Genomic DNA, 11,067 nt, shown 5'->3' on the forward strand with positions numbered 1-11,067 from the left:
ACTGAATCCACATGAGAAAGGTGCTGGGCGTGGGTCCTGGGACCTCTCTGAGCATGCTGGGATCACGTGCATGTACTCAGGATCCAGGGCTGGCCGAGACCCGGGCTGCATTGCAATTTGAAGACCCAGATGGCGTGCCTCGCTCACTCAAGGAAGAAAGAAATCGGCTTCAAAACAATGTAGTCTCTGAGTTTTTGTGTCTACAGCAAAACAAAATTAACAATAACAACAAAATCACAAACAATAGCCCAAATTTTACAATCGTCAATCATTCATTCTTCCTGGTGAAGCCACATGCCCAAGTTTGGTGAGCTGGAAGAGCAACAGGCTAGAAGCAACCTGGGTCTCCAAACAGTGAGAGACCACCCTGGTCCTGGACCGCTCGCCTCTCACCTGGCACCCCTGTCCTGTATATGTCTCGGTTGATTGTTTTTCTTGTTGTTTTCACAGCTAAATATAACCCTAATAAATTTGAGAATATTTTTAAATAACTATATATATATATATGTTTCCACTGAATTTAAAATGATTCCTCTAAACCTAGTTTCTTTTCCTATTGTTCAAGATAGAAGGAATGTAAGAACAATCAATGAGTTGAGACAAAAATAGTATTTGTTTTCTTATTTATATATTAATTTATTCTTAGTATCAGGCTATGGAGCAAGATTTTTCCCTCTCTCTGTTCTTATGCTCAAGACCTGTGTAATTTGAAGCCAGTTGCTGAAAAGTTGTGACCCGCCACTTGTAATATTATGGTGGGAATCGAAAACCCACCAAAATGATAGAAATTGTGCCTTAAAATAAACATTGCCTATTTATTTGTTTATAGCTAAATTCTCCTGAGCTTGCAGTTGCTGTTTCTCTCTCCCTAATATATAGACCACGCTTGAGATTTTTTTTTACTGTCTTTAGGGACGATTTGGGAGAATGAAATGAAAACAGTTTTTTTCTTTTCAAAACGTGTTACTGTCCTTCACCTTCTATGTTCTTTGAAAGTTTGTCTCTCATTTAATCGACGTTACAGCACCTTGGTGCCCTACGGAAGTCTTCCACTGTCCTATTTATCTTTTCTGTGGAGGATTATTTTAAACCCTAGCTGTTTAATAGTGACTAAATATAGTGGAGGTCATGAATTAGGACACATTAAATAAACTTCTAGTTATTTTGATGTGTCAGATAAAAATACTACTATACATTTGATATGGAGTATTATGCTAGGAAGTCTGTAAGGCTTTTGAGATTTTTTCATCAAAAGAGTATTTTTAAAACATTGCCTACCTTGGCACAATATATTTTGTTCAATGCCAGCATTTCTGAGTCTGTTAAAAGTTGGTTCCCCTAAAGATGTTTGGATAGGAAGGTGGAGGAGACAATTAAGTGGAAAATTGTAATAAATTCACTTTTCTAAGTACTTCAATAGATCTATCACTAGGTGATTTTTTACCTCTTTAAGACAGACATCAAATCTCAAAAAGGAAGGTTTTTGTAGGAAAAGATTTGGGGGATCAGTGCAATATCAGCAGAAATCACAGAAGAGCTATTTAACCACAGCAAGAAAGTTCACCATGTTGCTGCCCCAGAGGAAATGCATATGCATGATCAAGATACTTAAGAAATCACATTTTGAGAATTAAAGAAAAAAGTTTCACCAGAAGAAAGTACACCTAGCACCTTGCACGTAGTAGAATGAGACTTGCTGAAAAGAGATGAGGTGTTACATTTTTAATTAATATTTTAACAAGTTTGAGTTTTATCCCTCCAATTTCTTAGGAAAGAAAATCGCATGGTCATATTTGCATTTGGAAATATTACTCTGGCAACACTGGAAGAACGATAAGGGCAATACAGTCTGAATCTGGATGAGAATCCTAATTAAATCAATCGTGGCAGGAAAGTCATGGCCAATATATAAAATGCAAAGACTGAACACTGTGTGTGACACTGTCATTGGTTGCATCAGGGGATAATAGCAGAGATGGCTTTGGAAATTGGGTAATTCTGTAAGGTGGTACCATTTTTTTTTAACATTTTTTCTTTTGTTTCTATGAAAGACAGAGGGGAGGGGAGAGACAGGCATCCCAAACTGGGTCTTTCTAATGTGAAAAAACCCACCTCAGCTGGCCTGAGCATGGACATGTTTCAGGGGTGTCCTGGGATCCACACTCCGGACCTTTCCCAACCGCATTACTACCAGACCACCACCGGGCTCAAGAGCTACCATTCTCTATTTTTTTAAGAGAAATTTTTGCTGTAGGGTGCATGTGCTCACTGAAGAGACAGAAAGCGAGAAATCACCTTTCTCCATCCGAGAGAAGTTGACCACACCACAATCCTTTCTCTTCCAGTTTCCTCTTGGTATTTTGACCATGTATGGACATTCATCCAGTGTGAGTTTTAAGCTACTGGGTCTGGGACTCAAACCACGGTTGGGTACATAGGAGTCCAGCAACATAACCATTATGCCATCTGCTGGTCCAAGAGGTACCATTCTTAATCTAGATGGTAAGGAATAGATTTTTGAAGAGAAGACAGTGAGTTCATATTGGCCTTTTGAGTGTATCAAATAGGAAGAATAGGTAAATATGTTAAGTAAGGACTTGAAAGAAGAAAGTTTAGTAGGAAGGAATTTATAGAGTTTTATAGTTTAAAATAAGTTGTGGGTTTAGCATGTAGTGTCGTGGTTAAGGTGCTGAATTCACACATGACCTGACTGCAGTTTGAATCCCAGACCTGAGGGCTTGAAAATCATGTCAAGTACATGTGCATGCATGCCCAAAGACCCAGGAGGAGAATAGAGGAGAAGGGATTGTGGTATGGACATCCCCACTGGTGGGTGATTTTTACACTTTCCCTCTCGCTGTCTCTGTCTCACATGCAAATGTACATATCCTATTGCAAAAACCTTAAAAAAAAAGATTAGTGTAGTGTGTAATAATTGTAATTGGGTAACTTTCTTATAACTTTTAAAATGGGAAAATTAGAAAGCATTCCATGTCTGTACTATCCTCCCCAATATTCAAAAAATTATTGAAAAATAACCGTTATAAGACATGCATCATAAAATATTTTCTGAACATCAAGCAATTGATAGTTATTATGGTTGTGCTGAATGCTGCTCTTCTTTATTATTTCCTGCAATTGGTAAGGCATACATCTCTTTGATAGGACGTGAAGCAATTTTTTGTGTATCTTCCATATGAACCAATGATCTCAGTACTGGGTACCTGTTCAAAGGAAATGAGGTCAGTCTGTCAGAGAGACAGCAACACTCCCATGTTCATTGCAGTGCTATTCATAACAACCAAGATAAAGAATTAACCAAAACACTCATCAAAAGATGAATGGAGGGACCAGCAGTTGGTGTAATGGGTCTGTCACTGGACTCCCATGTAGTTGACTGCAGTTCAAGTCCCAGATCCGGTGGCTTAAACTCTTGCCAGGTTTGTGTGTGTGCGTGCCCAAGATCCCGAGAGGAGAATGGAGGAGAAGGGATTGTGGCGTGACCATCCCCTCTGGGGGGTGATTTCTCACTTTCTGTCCCTCTCCATCTTTTTGGTGAGTGCACGCGCCCTATAGCAAAATCCTCTAAAAGAAAAAGAAAAGATGAATGGATAAAAAAATGGTATACATACACACAATAGAATACTATTGTCATAAAAACAGATAATATTCTGTTTTTTTTGTGACAACATGGATGTGCTTCGAGGACATTGTGTGACAAGCCAGGCATAAAAAGACAAATGCTTCATGATCTCACACACATATGTGTTTTGGTATGCTTTTCTGTTGTTAACAACTGGATACCAAACTGGGTAATTAATAAAAAATAAAGGATTATTTTGCTCAGAGATTTGGACGTCAGGGTCAAGAGGCCACATTTGGAGAGGGTCTTTTGTATTGGGGACGCTCTGCCATGTCCTAAGGTAGTATAGGGCATGCTCTGGTTTTCTTGATAATTTTATCTATGTATTTCTGTATTCCTTCTGAGAGAGAAAGAAAGGCACCCATAACAGGGTCTTGATGCTGAGATCTACCCTTCCCATCAGCTGGTCAGAATCACAGGCACAGGCACCTTAGAAATGAGGGGACCTTAAGACATGAACTCAATTTCATTAACCAAGTTCAAAGCTGCTTCAACACTATCAGGTACTCATCAAAAAGCATTCACTTCGTGGTAACAATTTTTGGTTTTAATCTACTTCCTCTTGCCAAAAACAGATACCACACTGGGTAATTTATAAAACTTAAGAGGTTTATTCAGCTCACAATTATGGAGGTCTAAAGTCAAGGGACTATATTTGGTGAGTGTCTTCTTGCTGGTAAGGATTCACCAGAGTTCTCTGGAGGCATAGGGTGTTATGTGAAAGGAGGAAAGAGCTGAGAATGTGTTTGTGGGTCTGCTCTTCTTGGAAAGCCAGTAGGAGTCACTATATGAGTACCACCATGAGCTCATCCAATCCCAAACCTCTCACAAGGTCTATCTTTCAACACTATAATTTGATTTAATCTCCTTACTGTCTATATCATAGACACACACACACACATTATATATGTATATATGAATATATAACATATATTTATACATATATATACATATGTGTATACGTGTACTCTATACATGCATATATATATATATATATATATATATGTGTGTGTGTATATATATTTTTCAATCTGCTATAAGTGTGTGTACTCACCAGAGATACAGAGAGACAGAGATAGCAAAAGTGAGAAATTATCCCACCAGGGAGGTATATATATTATATAATATATATACAAATATATATATATATATATATATACACACACACACACACACATATACACACACACACGTACATATACACATATATTATACAAATACACACATATATAATACATGTATAGTGTATTACATGTAGTATATGTATTCATGGCCATCGTCCCTGCTGGGAGGACCCAAAGGTTATCTCGAGGCCCTGGACAAGGGAGAAGCTGCCTACCTGCCATAGGCTGGGTGGTGGAGAAGCCATCTGCCCAGGAGAATCAGGCACTGTGGGAAACACCTCTGCCAGAAGAGCCTGGTGTCGGAGTATCTTCTGTGCTATAAAAACAAAGAAAGAGCACACCTGAATCAGGAAAGAAAATCACTTCTTCAAATGTTTTGTTATTGTTGCTTTTCCTGAATCCCTACTGATAAAGCTTAACGTCTGCCAACCCACCAAGAAAAAAAAAAAAAAATTATGGTCTAGCTTTGTCTTTACTGAGCAAGTAGTGAATGGTGAATTTGGAGTTAGGACAATAAGCTAATTAACTGGCATACCATGTGACAGCTCCACTCCTTGGTATTTACCCCTACCTCAGAAAATAGAAACATAAATTTATACAAACATCCACATGAGTGTCCATAGCAACTGTGTCCATAGAGCTGAGAACTGTAAACAATCCCAATAGATAATGTGCAGGTGAACGAAGCAAATGGAGGCAGCTTCACAGGGTCCCACAGCGCTTAACAGCAAGAGACTGGATCAGACATTGGTGTATGAAACACCAGCAAACTTTAAAATATTATTTTCAAGGAGTGACATTATACATAAAAAATTGATTTTATTATTTTTATTTTTTTAATTCTAGAGAAAACTTGATGAAGCAAAATGAACCTGTGGAGCTAGAACAAAGGTGAATGGTGAGTAAATTGATGGCCAAGGGACACAACAGAGCCTTTGGGGTGATGAGCATATTCTGTGTATTGATTTGATGGTGGTTATGTGGGTGTATAAATTTGTCAGAATCAACAGACTATATTTAAAAAGGATGCATTTTATTATGTATAAACCATATTTTAAAAATACCTAAGATAAGAGAGAACCAGCAGTTAGCGTAATGGCTATGTTTGCTGGACTCCCACATAGTCGACCGCGGTTCGCGTCCCGGATCCGGTGGCTTAAAACTCACGCCAGGCGCGTGTGCATGCATGCCCAAGATCCCGAGAGGAGAATGAAGGAGAAGGGATTGTGGCATGGCCATCCCCTCCAGGGGGTGATTTCCCGCTTTCTGTCTCTATGTCTCTCTCTGTCTGTCTGGCGAGCACACGCGCCCTATAGCAAAAACCTCTCCAAGAATAAAAAAAATACCTAAGGTAAGTGACCAATAGTTAGCATAATGGCTATGTCACTGGACTCCCATGTAGTCGACTGCGGTTCACGTCCCGGACACGGTGGCTTAAACTCATGCCGAGTGTGTGTGCATGCGTGCCCAAGATCCTGAGAGGAGAATGGAGGTGAAGGGATTGTGGCATGGCCATCCCCCCTGGGGGGTGATTTCTTGTTTTCTGTCTCTCTGTCTCTCTCTGTCTGGCGAGTGCATGCACCCTATAGCAAATACCTCTTTAAAAAACATCTAAGGTAAATTATGATGTTCCATAAAATTTAGTGAACTTCGGGTTTGTTCATACATCACTAGAATACTATATTAACTTTTGGAGATGTAAATATGCTTTTTATATTACCTCTACTTCAAAATCTTAATACTGAAAAACTATTTACTCTTTGACATTTAGATATGAAAGTTCAAGTTGTTCTAAAAACAATATAAAACTCCCTGCTGTATTCTGGAGATGATATTGATAATATAAAAATATTTATGGATGTAATTAAGAATGTAATGAAAAAGAAAGAGGTAAATGTTATTTTGAAAAAGAAAGACAACACAAGAAATGTATTATATGATCAGGAAGATACTCTATAAAATTTAATATAATCAACCAGTAACAATGAAACTAAAAAGAGATCTAAAACTAACTCAATACAAAATAAACACACTCTAGTTAGTTATTTTTTATTTATACCAATAATAAATTTTAAAAAAACTTAAAATAGACATAGACTCAAAATATAAATTTAGGGATAATTGCCCAAAACTAAAAGTGAAGAAAAGTTATTGAAAATAAGAAACAAAATAACATTAATTGGAGGATTTGATACTGCAAACTTTTGAGTCATAAATTTAATTCACTTCACAACAAATTAGGAACAGAATGTTTTGTTTACCTCGGGAACGGTATTCTGTCATTTGCATAGAAGTGTAAACAAAAAATATATTTTTGGTGTATTAATATAACACAATAAAATGGGGTCAGCAAGTGGCATGGAGGCTAAGGTTCTGGACTCCCACATGGCTGACCAGTTTATTTGAACCTGGTGGTTTGCTTTCTCACTTTCTCACTCTCTTGTCTCTCTGGTGAGCACCTGTGCCCTGTAGCAAATTAGTAATAAAATAATTAAAAGTAATAATTGAGTATAAAATAATGTAAAATAAGTTTGAGATGAGAAACAACCCCATAGATGTAAGCAGTGAGTACATATTTATGATTAGGTTAGTGCTGAAAGATAAGCGTTTAATAGGTAGTGTTGGTGCAAATGACTTGAATTTATTTTTTTCAGAGAGTACAAGTGCTCGCCTGAGATAGAGAGATGGGGGGGTGTAATGGGGAGAGAAAGCACTCTCCCAGTGAGGAGTGGTCATGCCACAATCCCTTCCCTCCATTTCTCCATCCTATCAAGATTCAGGACACATGTGCACATGTGTCTAGTATGTTTTTTTTTTTTTTTGTGTGTGTGTGTGTGTATGTGTGTATCTAGTATGTTTTTAAGCTACCAGGTCCAGGACTTGAACTGAGCTGTTGGCCATGTGGAATATAGCCACCTTAGCCACCAGGCTGGACTGGCCCAAGAAAATACTTTTAACATCTACAACAAATGACTGGCTTTTACTGATCAACAAGAAAAAGATAATAATTCTCACTTAAAAGTGAACAGAGACTTAAAATTGACAAGTCACAAAAATAAACAGAGATTGTCCAGAAAAAAAAAGGTTTTCTTTGGTTAATTTTGGATTGCAGTGGCATTATTTTATTTTTATTTTTATTTTTTGGGGGGAGAGATTTTTCGCTATAGGGTGCGTGCACTCGCCAGACAGACAAGAGAGAGACATAGAGACAGAAAGCGAGAAATCATCCCCCAGGGGTGATGGTCACGCTGCAATCCCTTCTCCTCCGTTCTCCTCTTGGGATCCTGGGCACGCACGCACACGCGCCCGGCGTGAGTTTTAAGCCACCGGGTCCTGGACGCGAACCACGGTTGGCTATGTGGGAGTCCAGCGACATAGCCATTACGCTAACTGCTGGTTCCCTGCAGTGGCATTATTAAATGGAGGGACAATAAACTACAGGCTACTCATACAGACCTCCCAAACATTCCCGTGAGTGAGATAGAGGTTAAACCCTGCTGCTGAAGTACTTCTGGCAACAGTCATGGCCCGGCCTCGTTTTACCGTTTGCCGCGGCAGCAAGTCTGTATTTAGTCAGTAGGTTCCAGTGGGTCCAGAGCCTTGGTGTTGACCTTGGGTTCTGCTATATTTGCTGTATGTATCATGTGATGTCCTTTAAGCCATCCTTCCCTGTTCCGTCAGTGGTCTCCTGCTGATTTCCCATCTATGTGAGTGTTGAAGAGGTAACAGCTGCCCTGGAGAGCCCAGTCAGTATTAGTACTATTGATCTTCAGATTATTCCTTGATTTATGGGTAGAGATCACTCTTCAGTATTTGCAATACATTTATAAGTACCACATTCATCAAGTTAAATCCCTTTCTGTTGTTAAAGCTGCTGGCAGCAAGTAAGTGCTCTAACAGACAACAGAAGGTGTTATTTGAAAGCAGCAGGGAAGCTGAGGCCAGGGAACTACAGGGACCAATACTCCTGAGAGGGCTGACTCTCAGTTGGAGACCTGAGCTTCTGCAGCTGCTTTTGTTCTAGACCCAACCAGGCAGTGACAACTTGGGCTTTGTACCCAAACTGGCTTTTGTGGGGGTTAATCACACAAACCAGCAGAGTCTTTCATGACAACTTGGAGAGCTTAAATACCTGGGTGCTTTTCTTTGTAAATTTCTTTGTCCAAACCTGGGTCTGGAGGGGAGACAGGCAAAACCTAACAAAAAACTACTAAAAATCAGTGTTGAGATTTTGGATAGGTTGACAAGTGTCGGATTTCTGGGAGTGATTAAGTGAAGGACTCTGTAGAAAACACCAGGTTCTCAGATGAAAACTGTGGAGAGTCATGACCAAAGCAGAGGTAGACTGAAGCTTTGAGGGCGATAATCCAACCTTGAATGTACACACCTCCTCATGGGCTTAAAATGACAGAGAATGCCAGCTCCTCTAAGATGGAAAAACGACATCATTTAACTGGACTGGTGTGAACTGTATTCATGTTGAATACATTCACTTTTCAAGTTGTATGATGGATAGTGATTGAATGTATAAAAGAAATTAAAATGATTAAAAAAATAAGCGTATTCTAGATGGTTTTGGTGCATGAGCTTTATGGAGTCACTATAGGTTCTTAATTAAGAACTTCTGGTTGTATCCTACGAATAAACAGATGTATCTTTTACATTAGAGTCATTTTAAAATTAGCAGATGCAATTTTCAAGTCGATGATTTCTTGCACAGTAGTTTCTGATTATGCTACATATGGCATGGGTGCATTAATATAATAAGTAACTTCTGGATCACAATGCAAATTTTTCATAAAATATATATCTTATAGACATATAAATCAAGGTGTTGCCATATGAAAATCATGACATTTCAAGGCATTTTCAGATGCCAACAGTGAAATTTAAGAAAATCATTTATATTCAGAAAAAGCACAGTAGAAGAATCTTTTAGCATACTCTTAATTCCATGGAGATGACACCATAAAAATCTGGGATCTGGAATAGTAGCTGACTCAAGACGTCTGCGTTTACTGTTTCCTCTGGACTTTCAGATAAGTATGTCATTATTAGCACACTGTAAGACACAGCTTAAGGTGCAGCTTGGTCCATTAAAAACAACTGCAACCACTGCACAATTTGAGAAGTGCCAGTTGAATAATTTCATGACCCATGCTGTCCAAATACCCATTAATTTGACAATCCATTCACAAATATATTCATAGGTTCGACTGGAAAGAAATAAAAGTACTAGGCATTTTGAAGGGAGGCAATTATAATGCAGACAATAGGGTACACAGTTAAGGATGACTGTAAGAGCAAAGGAGATGCTGTGATGACACAGCCATGAATAACTGCAGAAGGCAGAACAGCTCCCATGTTGAGGCCTAGAGAAGACTGTAGGAGGAGGAACCTACAGGAGACAGCCACCTGGCATAGAGGGCTGTGTACAGTGGGGATCAGAGGCCACCTGTGTTCAGTCCTGAGAAGGAAAACGCAGCTGATGTTCTGGTGGTTTAGGTCAGAGTAGTTCTCCAAACTCAGATCCTGAATTCGATATTCTGATTTTATGTTTACTTGTTTTTAGTTTTGCTATAGGTCACATGTGAGAAATCATTCCTCCAGGAGTGACAGTCACGTTCAATCCCTTCTCCTCCATTCTCATCTCGGGATGTTGGGCACACGCACACACGTACCAGCGCAATCTCTTCTCCACTTATTTTCACAAACCAGGACTTTGGGCACACATACACATGCATCTGGTGTGCTGTTCGAGCTGTGGGGACCGAGATTTGAACTGCATTCAGCCCTGTGGGATCCAACTTTCTATGCACAGCACTGAACACCTGTGCTGCTGGGGCAGTCAGAGAGATCTGATTCCATTAGTTATTTTACATACTTCTTGGCTATTTAACCCCTTCCAGTTTGATTGAATGAAATGGCTCACTGACTATTTTTTAACCGACCTACCATGTTATCTACATATTTGATAATTTCATGATTTTTATATATCTGTTCAATTATTTGTCCATTTTTACTCAAGTAGCTCACACTCAATAGTGGAGATTTTGAAGCTGTGAATATGACAGTAAAGTAGACAAAAATCACAGCACACAAAGACTTTACATTCCAATTTAAGGTGGATTATACTGACGCACTTCAAAAAGTTCATGGGAAATGGAATTAAAGTATGAGTTTACTTTGGTGTAAGGATTCTTAAAATGCATGCATGGCTTTTTTTATCATATTCATTTTCATGAACTTTTAAAGATCCTCAGATACTGAAGAAAATATGCAAGGGGACCAGCAGTTAGC

The 11,067-nt window shown here is 38.9% G+C and overlaps 1 long non-coding RNA gene across 1 annotated transcript in view; it reads left to right on the forward strand.

The window, feature by feature from the left end:
• The first annotated feature begins 5,442 nt into the window (after positions 1 to 5,442).
• The window catches only part of LOC102471717 (uncharacterized), a 41,487-nt gene continuing 35,862 nt past the window's right edge, over positions 5,443 to 11,067 (forward strand). The window contains exons 1-2 of the long non-coding RNA XR_335449.1: positions 5,443 to 5,519; positions 5,614 to 5,665. This is a non-coding gene — a long non-coding RNA (uncharacterized LOC102471717). The remainder of the gene's footprint in view (positions 5,520 to 5,613; positions 5,666 to 11,067) is intronic.

Source organism: Tupaia chinensis, unplaced genomic scaffold (assembly GCF_000334495.1).
Source record: "Tupaia chinensis unplaced genomic scaffold, TupChi_1.0 Scaffold000420_1, whole genome shotgun sequence".
Lineage (NCBI taxonomy): Eukaryota > Metazoa > Chordata > Mammalia > Scandentia > Tupaiidae > Tupaia > Tupaia belangeri.